The 16,430-nt window shown below is 51.8% G+C and overlaps 1 long non-coding RNA gene across 1 annotated transcript; it reads right to left on the bottom strand.

The window, feature by feature from the left end:
• Positions 1–384: 384 nt before the first annotated feature.
• On the bottom strand, positions 385–16,036 carry LOC126994008 (uncharacterized). The gene is made up of 3 exons (XR_007748733.1): positions 15,754–16,036; positions 1,863–2,021; positions 385–891 (listed from the first exon to the last, which is right to left on the bottom strand). It is a non-coding gene; the product is annotated as an uncharacterized LOC126994008 (long non-coding RNA).
• Positions 16,037–16,430: the final 394 nt, after the last annotated feature.

Genomic DNA, 16,430 nt, shown 5'->3' with positions numbered 1-16,430 from the left:
TGAGTCTTGGTACAGGCCAAGGGCACACAAAAAAATAGAGATTACAATGAAAAATCTATACAAAACAACATGTATACTTCAAGGACAGGCTGTTTTAGAAGGTATAATTACTTCTTACAGCTAGGGAGGCAGCTTTAGGTCAAAACATAAAACAACATCAACAAAAAAGTCCTGCATAGTAAGTGAATAACTCACATCAGGATCAAATTTGAGGTGGTGAGGAAAGCTGCCCTGCCGTCGCTGAGGACCACCACCGGGGAACACGCCAGGTCCACCACATGCACCCCCGGAGCCTCTAGGGGCACCGCTGCAGGGCAAGACTAAACACACCAGACTCCCCCCACACATACCACAGCCCCTAAAGACCTGACCTTACCTGAAGAATGATGGCACTTTGTTGTATAGAAAGTAAGGAAGCATATATGATATTTCTGACTCAAGATCTATATTAACTGTTTGGGGTTTTGTTGGGTTAAGTTTAGGGTATCTTCAAACACGTGATAGCCAGCACCTTATGGTATAAATCAACAAAGAATGACCTCACTTTGTTGTATAGAAAGTCTCATTAATAGGGAAGCATATATGAATCTTCTGAATCAAGGCCTATAGTAACTGTTGGGATTTGTTAGGCTAGGTCAGGTTAACTTCTACAGTGAGAGGCTTTTCAAACAGGCTATGGTCCACAAAGTCAAGAGCCTCGGAGACTCACCCTTCACTGCCAGCTGATCATTGCAGAATGGGACGCGCCGCAGGTCCACGCACCTTGTAGCTGTAGTTGACGGAGCCGTCCCAACACAGCTGCTGGGTATGGCCCGGCACAGTAGCAACCATCAGCTCCTTCCATAGACACACCAGCCCAGTCACGCCTCTGTTCACCTCAGTCTGAAAAGCCTGAAAAACACCATCAAACTGAAGGCATTGACGGGAAGGAAAAGGGGAGGGAAGGGGAAGGAAATGAAAAGGTAAGAAGGGAAAGGAAGGGAAGGGAAGGGATGGAGGGGAATAGATGAAGAGATGGAAAGGAAAGGATGGGAAGGAAGGGAAAGGAAGGGCAGGGAAATGAATTGGTAGGAAAGGATGGGAAGGGAAGGGAAGGGAAGGGAGGAGAAGAGAAGGGAAAGAAAGGGAAAGCAGGGGAAGGAGGGGAAAGGATGAAGAGATGGCAAGGAGAGGATGGGAAGAAACGGAGAGAAAGGGAAGGGAGGGGAGGGAAACGAATTGCTAGAGAAAGGGATGAGAAGGGAAGGAAGGGGAAGGGAACGGAAGGGATGGGAGGGAAACGAATTGGAAAAGAAAGGGATGAAAAGGGAAGGAAGGGGAAGGGAACGGAAGGGATGGGAGGGACACGAAGTGGAAAAGAAAGGAATGAGAAGGGAAGGAAGGAGGGAAGGAAGAAAAGAATTGCTGCCAATCACAGTAACACAATTGGTAGAGAAAGGGATGAGAAGGGAAGGAAGGGAAGGGAAGGGAAGGGAAAGAATTGCTGCCACTCACAGTAACACAATTGGTAGAGAAAGGGATGAGAAGGGAAGGGAAGGGAAGGGAAGGGAAGGGAAGGGAAAGAATTGCCACCACTCACAGTAACACAATTGGTAGAGAAAGGGATGAGAAGGGAAGGGATGAGAAGGGAAGGAAGGGAAGGGAAAGAATTGCCACCACTCACAGTAACACAATTGGTAGAGAAAGGGATGAGAAGGGAAGGAAGGGAAGGGAAGGGAAGGGAAAGAGTTGCCACCACTCACAGTAACACAATTGCTGTATCCTTGACATGACATTTTGTGGTAAAAACTAAGAATGGCCGACATTTTCCTGTGTTACTCCCCAAGGTTCTGAGGAGCGGCAAAATCCATCCCAGCACTCACTGTGGAGATCATGAGAGGCGGACGGGCTCACAGGCATACAGGTTGGAAGACTCCCGCTTGGGGGGGGGGGGGGGGGGCTGGCAGGTCCCTCTGCTCGTAAACCTCCCGCCGAGACTCATCAGCCACGACAGAGTATAAGATCAGCCGATTCTTGTTGGTCTGAAAGTCACTGGGTGATTAACGTACAAGATTGCCTTCTCTCTCCACAGCAACAACAACTACACCGACTGACTACATATACTCTTTTATCTCTATTCTATTATATTTGGTTTGAAGGCAGCTCATTTATTCGCTCTTTTATAGGGGCAGTGATCAACATACAAAGGGAGCACCAATTCATAAACCAGGCCATGGAAATGACCCCCACAAATCCTAGGAAAGCCTTGTCAAGTGTGTGTGCTTGGGGGGCGAAAGGTTTTGGTTTATGAGGCCCAGCCTGAAACACTTATGCCAACCACCACCATGGATGTGTCCTGGCACCTCTCCAGCACCTGGCTGGTGCCGCTGCTGTTCACACACCAACCACCACCATAGATGTGTCCTGGCACCACTCCAGCACCTGGCTGGTGCCGCTGCTGTTCACACACCAACCACCACCATGGATGTGTCCTGGCACCACTCCAGCACCTGGCTGGTGCCGCTGCTGTTCACACACCAACCACCACCATGGATGTGTCCTGGCACCACTCCAGCACCTGGCTGGTGCCGCTGCTGTTCACAGACTCCTCCGGCCTCTGCTGGACAACACAGGCACACGGCACACTTCTTGGGGTGAATTGAGACACTTCTTGGGGTGAAGTGAGACACTTCTTGGGGTGAATTGAGACACTTCTTGGGGTGAATTGAGACACTTCTTGGGGTGAATTGACACTTCTTGGGGTGAATTGAGACAGGTGTAAAAACTGTTTTGTATGGTAAATAAACGAACATCCTCTTACTTGTTGTTGAATTTTCTTGACATCTGAATGAATCAAGATCACTTCAAACAAAAATACCCACCTTTCAGACATTTAGGTACCTGTTTTTTTCCCCTTTGGAAAATACCATGATGAATTTGTATCCCGGGTAGCTAGTAAAAAAAAGAGAAGTAACCTACGTATTGTTACTTTCTGTAAGTGCCAGGGGAGTGGTTACATCATGCTGTGTTTTACATGCATTTTAAAGTCAGCAGAAGCTTTATCAATCCTTCTAATTGTAAAAGGCGGTGTGCCTGACAACAGCACTGGTCCACTGATCAAGTGTGTCATACTAACCTCACCAACATAACCACGTTTGGGCCAGTCCTACTGAGTGTTCATCCTTCTCTTTAAGAATTTAATTTTTACACTGGTTATACAAACTTTTAGAACTCTTGCTATGTATGCCCTCCTATCATGGGTTACCTCATAGTATTTCTCTTCCTCAGGGTAAATCTTCCCAAATTTCCTAGGAATAAAGCTCACATAAGTGTCTTGCTCACTCTCCATCATAAGATATCGTCTGGCGATCAAGAATTACCCTAGACCGAGCAAGAATTTTCCCAAATCTAGGGAAATTCTTAAATTTCTTGTTTTAGCACATCAGATTTTCAAGACTACCCCCAAATTCTTGACAAGAATCAGGGGTCCCGCACAAGCCGCAGCAGAGCAGAGTACGGCCACTTTCTTGCTGGCCGCACCTCTTTAGGCCTATGGCAAGGACCATTTCCTGAGCTTCCTACGGGTAACCCTGCCAGGTGGGGTTGGATATAGAGTTCACGAGGTTACTGTTGTGTTACTGCTGCACCACAGAACATTTTAAAGCATCATTGTAGGATAAGTAGGAGCTTTCCGGTATGAAAACATTGTAAATCATCAGAGACAAGAAAGTGAAACGATGCCATTTGTCAATATTTTGTTGAAAAAAGGACGTTTTAAGAAATTCCGTCGCATACAGTGACGCTAAGCAGCTAGGGAAATGTACCCAATGAACTTTAGATCTTGTAATTGTGACAAAATTAACGCATGTTGTCCTTGATGAGTGATAAAATAAGAAATAGTGTTGATTCATCTTGTCATGTGAGCAAGAAAGAGGACTCTGGCGGATCACGGGTGGGAGGTGAAAACAGTCTCAAGAAAGCCAGATATCACCAGATGTCGCCTATAGTTTTCCTATGTTGTCAGTGACAGGATCCACCACCAGGGTGCAGCACCAGCCAATGTTTGCTGGCACTTGCTAAAATGTGTCTCAATTCTCCTCATAACTTTTTTTTGTTGGGGTGAATTGAGACAAAATTATTCAGACTATTACAGCAAAAATATTGAGGATATTTTATTTCTGTTTAATTCATATCAAACCTGAACTATTTAACAATCCACATGCAAAAAATAATGCATCTAAAATCTCAAATAACTTCAGGAGTAAATTTACCAAAACTACACAATTTCACAGGGATAAAAATTCTTACCCTTAGGGAGAATGGATTTTACATGCCTGTGGTTCAATATATCCCACCCAAGACAATATTCAAATCTTTATCATATTTATTTATAACTGTACCTGACATAACAACTGCACCTGACATAACCTGAAACTAATCAAACATAACCTGGCCCATGGCTCAATATATCCCACCCAAGACAATATTCAAATCTTTATCATATTTATTTATAACTGTACCTGACATAACAACTGCACCTGACATAACCTGACAAACTAACCTAACATAACCTGGCCCGTGCCTCGATATATCCCACCCCAGACAATATCTATTTCTATATCATAAACAATATAACCTAACCTGACCTAGATCTATGTTCAGAGAGTTGCCCATCTCACTGCGGTACTTCTCACCCTAGCCATGGGTTAGATCTCATTATTCCATGCATTTTGAACCCCATATATATGCATTGCAAATTGACAGCAATGATGCTACCGATTTTTAGAAAGTTAGTGTCTTTTTTGCGGGCCGCGGTGTTGTGGGCCCCGAGCGTTGGAGGGATAGCTTACGACTCTCAATAATTTGGCCCACACTCGCCTGGTAAGGTTAGATTAATTCTACGGTGTTCTACCTACTACTGTTGTGTTTCTCAAGTTATGCGAAATAATTACGGCTACCACTGTTTACGCATGTCATATTTGACTGCTCCGGTGACGGACGCGGCGGCGGTGCAGCCGGTGTTTCGAGAAATACCCCCTTGCAGAATTAAGTCGCATATACATGTGGGGGGAGTCCATGGGTGGTGCTGCCCCCCTGGTTAGAAGGGGGGCGAGGGGGGCGAGGCCCCCCATTAGCTGTTAGGTCATAAAGTTTGGTTGGGATAATTTAAATATGTTCCCCCACCCTAAACCCTCTGCGAGGTATTTTGCAGCTGTGGCGCCGGATGATGAAATTGCAATAAGTCACTTTTTAGTAGTTTCCGAAGAAAAAAAATATCTCCAAATGAAAAAGCACAATATTTTGACCAGAAATAAATAGCCAGTGTATCATATTTTGAGACGGGCAACTCTCTGAACATTTACCGCCATACCTAACTAAAGCTAACCTAACATAACCTGGTCCGTGCTTCGATATATCCCACCTCAGACAGTATCTATTGCTATATCATAAACAATATAACCTAGCCTGACCTTACCGTACCTGACATAACTTAACTAAGACTAACCTAACATAACGGCCTGTGCCTCAATATACCCCACCCCAGACAATATCTATTTCTTTATCATAAACAATATAACCTAACCTTATATAACCTGACCTTACCATACCTTTACCAAATATATTCCTCGATATACCCCACCCCAGACCATATTTTCAAGGAAATTAATATCTCACAAACATCATCTTTCCTCAATTATTAATGGTGATGGCAGCAGTGCCTGGCACCCTCCCGTCCCAGATACCAGACTACACCCACCCACCCTAGACAGCCCTCCCACACACACTGGCCACCACCCAAGACAGCCCTCCCACACACACTGGCCACCACCCAAGACAGCCCTCCCACACACACTGGCCCACCACCCTAGACAGCCCTCCCACACACACTGGCCACCACCCAAGACAGCCCTCCCACACACACTGGCCACCACCCAAGACAGCCCTTCCACAGACACTGGCACACCACCCAAGACAGCCCTTCCACAGACACTGGCCCACCACCCAAGACAGCCCTCCCACACACACTGGCCACCACCCAAGACAGCCCTTCCACAGACACTGGCACACCACCCAAGACAGCCCTTCCACAGACACTGCCACACCACCCAAGACAGCCCTCCCACACACACTGGCCCACCACCCAGGACAACCCTCCCACACACACTGGCACACCACCCAAGACAGCCCTCCCACACACACTGGCCCACCACCCAAGACAGCCCTCCCACACACACTGGCCCACCACCCAGGACAACCCTCCCACACACACTGGCCCACCACCCAGGACAGCCCTCCCACACACACTGGCCCACCACCCAAGACAGCCCTTCCTCAGACACTGGCACACCACCCAAGACAGCCCTCCCACACACACTGGCCACCACCCAAGACAGCCCTCCCACAGACACTGGCACACCACCCAAGACAGCCCTCCCACACACACTGGCCCACCACCCAGGACAGCCCTCCCACAGACACTGGCCCACCACCCAAGACAGCCCTCCCACACACACTGGCCCACCACCCAGGACAGCCCTCCCACACACACTGGCCACCACCCAAGACAGCCCTCCCACACACACTGGCCACCACCCAAGACAGCCCTCCCACACACACTGGCCCACCACCCAAGACAGCCCTCCCACACACACTGGCCCACCACCCAGGACAGCCCTCCCACAGACACTGGCCACCACCCAAGACAGCCCTTCCACACACACTGGCCCACCACCCAGGACAGCCCTCCCACACACACTGGCCAGCACCCAAGACAGCCCTCCCACACACACTGGCCCACCACCCAAGACAGCCCTCCCACACACACTGGCCACCACCCAAGACAGCCCTCCCACAGACACTGGCCCACCACCCAAGACAGCCCTTCCACAGACACTGGCCCACCACCCAGGACAGCCCTCCCACACACACTGGCCCACCACCCAGGACAGCCCTTCCACAGACACTGGCCCACCACCCAAGACAGCCCTCCCACACACACTGGCCCACCACCCAGGACAGCCCTCCCACACACACTGGCCACCACCCAAGACAGCCCTTCCACAGACACTGGCACACCACCCAAGACAGCCCTTCCACAGACACTGGCACACCACCCAAGACAGCCCTTCCACAGATACTGGCACACCACCCAAGACAGCCCTCCCACAGACACTGGCCACCACCCAAGACAGCCCTCCCACACACACTGGCCCCCCACCCAGGACAGACCTCCCACACACGGGCCCACCACCCAGGACAGCCCTCCCACACACACTGGCCCACCACCCAGGACAGCCCTCCCACACACACTGGCCCACCACCCAGGACAGCCCTCCCACACACACTGGCCCACCACCCAGGACAGCCCTCCCACACACACTGGCCCACCACCCAAGACAGCCCTCCCACACACACTGGCCCACCACCCAGGACAGCCCTCCCACACACACTGGCCACCACCCAAGACAGCCCTCCCACACACACTGGCCACCACCCAAGACAGCCCTCCCACAGACACTGGCCCACCACCCAAGACAGCCCTTCCACAGACACTGGCACACCACCCAAGACAGCCCTCCCACACACACTGGCCACCACCCAGGACAGCCCTCCCACAGACACTGGCCCACCACCCAAGACAGCCCTTCCACAGACACTGGCCCATCACCCAAGACAGCCCTCCCACAGACACTGGCCCACCACCCAAGACAGCCCTCCCACAGACACTGGCCACCACCCAAGACAGCCCTCCCACAGACACTGGCCCACCACCCAAGACAGCCCTTCCACAGACACTGGCCCACCACCCAAGACAGCCCTCCCACAGACACTGGCCCACCACCCAAGACAGCCCTCCCACAGACTGGCCACCACCCAAGACAGCCCTCCCACAGACACTGGCCACCACCCAAGACAGCCCTCCCACACACACTGGCCCACCACCCAAGACAGCCCTCCCACACACACTGGCCCACCACCCAAGACAGCCCTCCCACACACACTGGCCCACCACCCAAGACAGCCCTCCCACACACACTGGCCCACCACCCAAGACAGCCCTCCCACACACACTGGCCCACCACCCAAGACAGCCCTCCCACACACACTGGCCACCACCCAAGACAGCCCTCCCACACACACTGGCCCACCACCCAAGACAGCCCTCCCACACACACTGGCCACCACCCAAGACAGCCCTCCCACAGACACTGGCCACCACCCAAGACAGCCCTCCCACAGACACTGGCCCACCACCCAAGACAGCCCTTCCACAGACACTGGCCCACCACCCAAGACAGCCCTCCCACAGACACTGGCCCACCACCCAAGACAGCCCTCCCACAGACACTGGCCACCACCCAAGACAGCCCTCCCACAGACACTGGCCCACCACAGAAGTGATAGAAGAAGTTGAGTTACGAGCAGTCAGTGTGAAGGAGTTGGTTGAGGTGGCGCAAGATGTGGTGGACATTTTGCAGCGAGCCGAGCATGCACATGTGGAGTCAGCAGATGCAACTTGGGCTGAGGTCACCAAACGTAAGAGGAAAGTAAAGAAGAATTTACTTGTTGTCAAGGCCTCTACACAGGAAAAGAAGGCAACAGACATGAAGGATGAAGTCTCCCAGGCATTGAATGGTATTCAAATAACTGATTCAAGATTTACAAATAGAGGTAACATTGTCATGAACTTTGATAATGAGAACACAAGGGATGAGGCTGCTCAAAAACTGGAGTCTGTTGAGCAAATTAATACCAAGAGTGTTGGAAAGATGAAACCAAAGATCATGATATGCAATGTGCATAAAGAGGAAACCAAGGAAAAAATAAAGGAGACCATCTTAGACTGCAATGAGTTCTTACATGCCATTGGGGGTGTTGAGGATAAGACTGAGTTGTTTTTTAGCAAGCCTGCGGCTGGCGGCACGAAGCACTACATTTTGAGGTGTGACCCAACTGTAAGAGAGCTGATTCACAAGAATCATGACAAGCTAAAATTAGAATGGGGAATATACACAGTGAGAGACAGATATCATGCAATTATATGCTATCATTGTCAGAGATGTGGCCATCTTGAGGCCAACCGTACTGCCAAGACCAATGGAGATGCCCAAAATGTTTCAAATGCACAAGCAATCATAAATCACAGGAGTGCACCATGGCCGAGAAGAAATGCATAAATTGTGTGAGGTACAAGAAGCCTGAAATCAACCACTCAGCGAATGACCAGTGTTGTCTAGTTTTCCAGACTGAAAATGAGAGAATTCGTAACATGACTGATCATGGCTATTAATTATAGTGTCTGTACTGAAACATAAATTGTGTGTGATGAATGTTCAGTGTGCTGGAAATAATTGTTGAATATTTAATTGTGATACTATAATGAAAATAGTGGACATGAACATTGAACTAGTTGTTATATGTGATATTATTCGTAAAAGAAATTAAGACACTCACTCACTCACTACAATGTTTGAGAATAAGTGCATGGAAGACTATTATTGAGGCTAACGTTGAAATTGTTGACGGCCCTCGTAGAGCGCTGCATCAGCGGCGGAGCAGGGCCTGAAACCTCATCAACGGTAACAGTAACCCAAGACAGCCCTCCCACACACACTGGCCCACCACCCAGGACAGCCCTCCCACACACACTGGCCCACCACCCAAGACAGCCCTCCCACACACACTGGCCCGCCACCCAGGACAGCCCTCCCACACACACTGGCCCACCACCCAAGACAGCCCTTCCACACACACTGGCCCACCACCCAAGACAGCCCTCCCACACACACTGGCCCACCACCCAGGACAGCCCTCCCACACACACTGGCCCACCACCCAGGACAGCCCTCCCACACACACTGGCCCACCACCCAAGACAGCCCTCCCACACACGGGCCCACCACCCAAGACAGCCCTCCCACACACACTGGCCCACCACCCAGGACAGCCCTCCTACATACACTGGCCCACCACCCAAGACAACCCTCCCACACACACTGGCCCACCACCCAGGACAGCCCTCCCACACACACTGGCCCACCACCCAAGACAGCCCTCCCACACACTGGCCCACCACCCAGGACAGCCCTCCCACACACACTGGCCCACCACCCAAGACAGCCATCCCACACACACTGGCCCACCACCCAAGACAGCCCTCCCACACACACTGGCCCACCACCCAGGACAGCCCTCCCACACACACTGGCCCACCACCCAGGACAGCCCTCCCACACACACTGGCCCACCACCCAAGACAGCCCTCCCACAGACACTGGCCCACCACCCAAGACAGCCCTCCCACAGACACTGGCCCACCACCCAGGACAGCCCTCCCACACACACTGGCCCACCACCCAGGACAGCCCTCCCACACACACTGGCCCACCACCCAAGACAGCCCTCCCACACACACACTGGCCCACCACCCAGGACAGCCCTCCCACACACACTGGCCCACCACCCAAGACAGCCCTCCCACACACACTGGCCACCACCCAGGACAGCCCTCCCACACACACTGGCCCACCACCCAGGACAGCCCTCCCACACACTGGCCCACCACCCAGGACAGCCCTCCCACACACACTGGCCCACCACCCAGGACAGCCCTCCCACACACACTGGCCCACCACCCAGGACAGCCCTCCCACACAACCTGGCCCACCACCCAGGACAGCCCTCCCACACACACACTGGCCCACCACCCAGAACAGCCCTCCCACACACTGGCCCACCACCCAAGACAGCCCTCCCACACACACTGGCCCACCACCCAAGACAGCCCTCCCACACACACTGGCCCACCACCCAGGACAGCCCTCCCACACACACTGGCCCACCACCCAGGACAGCCCTCCCGAACACACTGGCCCACCACCCAGGACAGCCCTTCCACACACACTGGCCCACCACCCAAGACAGCCCTCCCACACACACTGGCCCACCACCCAAGACAGCCCTCCCACACACACTGGCCCACCACCCAGGACAGCCCACCCACACACTGGCCCACCACCCAGAACAGCCCTCCCACACACACTGGCCCACCACCCAAGACAGCCCTCCCAGACACACTGGCCCACCACCCAGGACAGCCCTCCCACACACACTGGCCCACCACCCAGGACAGCCCTCCCACACACACTGGCCCACCACCCAAGACAGCCCTCCCACACACACTGGCCCACCACCCAGGACAGCCCTCCCACACACACTGGCCCACCACCCAGGACAGCCCTCCCACACACTGGCCCACCACCCAGGACAGCCCTCCCACACACACTGGCCCACCACCCAGGACAGCCCTCCCACACACACTGGCCCACCACCCAAGACAGCCCTCCCACACACTGGCCCACCACCCAGGACAGCCCTCCCACACACACTGGCCCACCACCCAGGACAGCCCTCCCACACACACTGGCCCACCACCCAGGACAGCCCTCCCACACACTGGCCCACGACTCATGACAGCACTCCCACACACACTGGCCCACCACCCAAGACAGCCCTTCCACACACACTGTCCCACCACCCAGGACAGCCCTCCCACACACACTGGCCCACCACCCAAGACAGCCCTCCCACACACACTGGCCCACCACCCAGGACAGCCCTCCCACACACACTAGCCCACCACCCAGGACAGCCCTCCCACACACACTGGCCCACCACCCAAGACAGCCCTCCCACACACACTGGCCCACCACCCAGGACAGCCCTCCCACACACACTGGCCCACCACCCAGGACAGCCCTTCCACACACACTGGCCCACCACCCAGGACAGCCCTCCCACACACTGGCCCACCACCCAGGACAGCCCTCCCACACACACTGGCCCACCACCCAAGACAGCCCTCCCACACACAATGGCCCACCACCCAGGACAGCCCTCCCACACACACTGGCCCACCACCCAAGACAGCCCTCCCACACACACTGGCCCACCACCCAGGACAGCCCTTCCACACACACTGGCCCACCACCCAAGACAACCCTCCCACACACACTGGCCCACCACCCAAGACAGCCCTCCCACACACACTGGCCCACCACCCAGGACAGCCCTTCCACACACACTGGCCCACCACCCAGGACAGCCCTCCCATACACACTGGCCCACCACCCAGGACAGCCCCTCCACACACAATGACCCACCACCCAGGACAGCCCTCCCACACACACTGGCCCACCACCCAGGACAGCCCTCCCACACACAATGGCCCACCACCCAGGACAGCCCTCCCACACACACTGGCCCACCACCCAAGACAGCCCTCCCACACACTATGTCCCACCACCAAGGACAGCCCTCCCACACACACTGGCCCACCACCCAGGACAGCCCTACCACACACACTGGCCCACCACCCAAGACAGCCCTCCCACACACAGTGGCCCACCACCCAGGACAGCCCTCCCACACACACTGGCCCACCACCCAGGACAACCCTCCCACACACACTGGCCCACCACCCAGGACAGCCCTTCCACACACACTGGCCCACCACCCAGGACAACCCTCCCACACACACTGGCCCACCACCCAGGACAGCCCTTCCACACACACTGGCCCACCACCCAGGACAACCCTCCCACACACACTGGCCCACCACCCAGGACAGCCCTTCCACACACACTGGCCCACCACCCAGGACAACCCTCACACACACACTGGCCCACCACCCAAGACAGCCCACCCTTGGATGGCACAGACACTCTCGTTGGTGTTCACATTTACTGCCGTTGATGATGAGCGTCACCATCGCAGGGCCGCCAACACTATAATGATGTTAGCCTCCATAAATAATCCTGGGTGCACTTGTTCATACAACATTGTAGCGAAGGAGTGAGTCTTGATTGCTGCCATGAAGGTTACAAGCTGGTGATGTCAGCCTAAAGGTGAACTGGGACCAAATCCGAGTGGAACTTGAACTTGCCGACTGAGAAGCGCTTATGACAGAGAAGGATGCCAACACCTCACTGATGCTCCTACAGGAAAAGGCCCTGGACATCTGCAAACGGTGGACCCCACGGAAAGGTAACCGGACAAAGCAGCTCATCCCAAGGGACAGGAAGATACTAATGAGAAAAAGGTCAACTCTGAAGAAAAAATTACTCAGTGTTCCAGAGCACCACACAACAACAAGGAGTCGGATTCAAGACCAGCTAGTTTCCTTGGAACATCAACTGATGGAATCCCATGAGCAAGAGAGAACCAGAGATGAAAGAAGGGCAGTGTCAAACATCAAGGAGAACTCAAAATACTTCTTCACGCGCCCCAGTAGGCCCTCTGATAACGGACGGTAATGAGACTGTGAGCTGCCCAAAGGAAATGGCCCAGCTGCTCCGCCAACAGTACGACAGTGTCTTCAGCACCCCACTGCCGAACAAGATGGTAACAGACCCTATCTCCTTCTTCCAAGACCCAACAAAAGATCACCAGCTGCTCACCGATATAGAATTAGAAACCGGGGACATTGTAGCAGCCATCAACAGTATTGCACCGGACTCAGCAGCAGGACCGGACGGCTTCCATGCCATACTGCTAAGAAACTGCAGGAATGAACTGGCAAAACCACTTCAGCTACTGTGGCACAAATCACTAAGTGAAGCGACAGTCCCACCACTATTAAAGACCGGGATAGTAACTCCCATCCACAAAGGTGGCAGCAGAGGACAGGCCAAGAATTACCGTCCTGTGGTCTTAACATCACACCTCATTAAAATAACAGAGAAGATCATCTGCACAAAGCTCGTCAACCACCTAGAAAAGAGGAATACCTTAAACGAGGGACAGCACGGATTTAGGACAGGTCGTTCCTGTCTCTCACAGCTACTGAAGCACCACCAAGGAATACTCGAGGCAGTGCGGGAGGGCAGGAACGCAGACGTCATCTACCTAGACTTCGCCAAGGCCTTCGATAAGGTGGACCATGGGCTACTGCTACACAAACTCAGGGCTCATGGTATCAGTGGTAACCTAGGAAAATGGATCCACAGTTTCCTCACAGGCCGAACTCAACAAGTGTCAGTCCAGGGCAGTTTATCTCGACCCAGCCCAGTCAATTATTATTATTATTATTATTATTATTATTATTATTATTATTATTATTATTATTATTAGGTATTATTGGTATTATTATTATTATTATTATTATTATTATTATTATTATTATTATTGTTATTATTGTTATTATTATCAGTATTATTACCATTATTATTATTGTTGTCATTCTATTATTATTAGCACAACTGCTGTGTATCATCATCATCATTGTAGTAATGATAGGTATTATTATTATTATTATTATTATTATTATTATTATTATTATTATTATCATGATGATGATGATGATGATGATGATGTTATTAGAGAAGAACGTAAACAGAGGTGATATATTATCATTATTACTTTTATTATTATTACTATTATCATTATTAATCATTATTATCATCATTATCATTATTATTTCATTATTATTATCATTATTGTCTTTTTATTAGTAATACTAGTATTGTTAGATTATTATTTTGAATACTTTATCTAATGTTACTTGGGCCAAAAAATTTAGTACTATACATGTCCAGAAAAAGAAGAAAAAAAACTTATAAATACATACCAATTGTTGCCCCAAAAGCTCTAGCTTCCTATGGGCTACTTGCACAACAAATTTATGTTATATCGACCTATGTATACAAATTGCAAGTATAATAAAATGTTTCAAATGTTTCAAAAGTGGCATTCCTCAAGGCTTGGTGCTGGGACCACTCCTGTTCCTGGTCATGATACAAGACATCGATCAAGACCTCCAGCATGCCCAGGCCACATCCTTCGGAGACGACACGAGGATCCTTAAACATGTACAAGCCCACAGTGACACTGCCCTGCTACAAGCTGACGTGGACCGAGTATTAACTTGGGCAGAGGAGAACAGCGTGCTGCTAAACAGTGACAAATTTGAGGTACTTAGATATGGCCCACTACAGGAGCTGAAGACCACGACAAGTTACCTCTGCAACCAGCAAACCATCGAAAGCAAACACCACGTCAAGGATCTTGGAGTGTATGTGAGTGATGACGCCACCTTCACGTTGCACTACGACAAGATCACAGCAACAGCCCAAGAACTCACTGGTTGGATACTACGCACCTTCAGAACCAGGAAACAGGACTGTATGCTGACACTGGAAATCCTTGGTGCTCCCTAGGCTGGAGTACTGCTGCCAGCTGTGGTCCCCACACAGAGTGGGAGATATATCAAGGATAGAGGCAGTGCAGAGAACATTTACCAGCCGTATTGAGGGTATGGAGCACCTAAACTACTGGGAAAGGCTACAGCACCTGCATCTCTACTCACTACAGCGGCGCCGAGACAGGTACACCATCATGTACGTGTGGAAGACACTTGAGAAGCTGGTACCAAATGCCGGCCTCCAGGAGCACCACCACCCAAGGCGCGGCAGGCTGTGCTACATCAAGAGGACTGAAGGTGTGTCCTCAAGAGTGAAAACCATCGTGCACAACAGCTTCACCCACACTGGAGCACGCCTATTCAATGCAGTGCCTCCCAGCATAAGGAACCTGACTGCAGTAGCACCCGACACCTTCAAGTACCAGTCAACAGTACCTGACCAGCCACCAGCGCCAGGTTATCCAAGTGGCAACGGAAATCGTCTTGGTAAAGATTCGTTTTAGGTCCGTGCCAGTATCTCATAATCTACTTTATGAAACATCACTATCTCTTCATATATCTTTTCTACAAACCTTCAACAAGAGGAGAGGAGCCAGTGGGAAGCAGCGGAGGTCCACCTCAGCTGTGTCCGTAGTCGACGAGATTCAACAAAGTAAATAACCTTGGCATCACCATAGTCTGCTTCACTAAGCCTCTCCCTCGCCCAGCCTCTTAGCACTGACAACAACACAGCCATAGAACAACACATTACAGGGCAACACAAGAATCTTTGTCTCCATTTTATGCGGTAAATATGGAGGAACACACCTTGCAATGAACGCTGCTCACCAACACACACACACACACACACACACACACACGTCAACACGCCCCGCCAGGCACTACTCGGCCTTGGTCTGGGGCTCGGGTCTCCCTTCCTCCCTCTCCACCATTACCAAAACACAGCAGAAGTAACGATTTCTGTCATAACTACAAGGGAATCTCATTACTGGGGCACGTGCGGCTGGGTGTTGTGTGTGGCGTGGCTTGACACTTGGTGTGTGTGGTGGTGGAAGGTGCAGCTATATATTTAGCGTCCGTGGCTATATATATAAAAAAAAATTATAGGTACTGTACCGCTGTACCGCTACACTGCTTTCACAAGTGTGTGTGTGTGTGTGTGTGTGTATTTAGCTATTTGTAGTCTAGGTGGCCCGAGCTAAGCTCTAATAGTCCCGTCTCCATAAATACATTCATCCAGCCTTTCCTT

The sequence above is a fragment of the Eriocheir sinensis genome, unplaced genomic scaffold (genome assembly GCF_024679095.1).
Source record: "Eriocheir sinensis breed Jianghai 21 unplaced genomic scaffold, ASM2467909v1 Scaffold703, whole genome shotgun sequence".
NCBI lineage: Eukaryota > Metazoa > Arthropoda > Malacostraca > Decapoda > Varunidae > Eriocheir > Eriocheir sinensis.
This window is presented reverse-complemented; position numbering and strand designations above follow the sequence as displayed.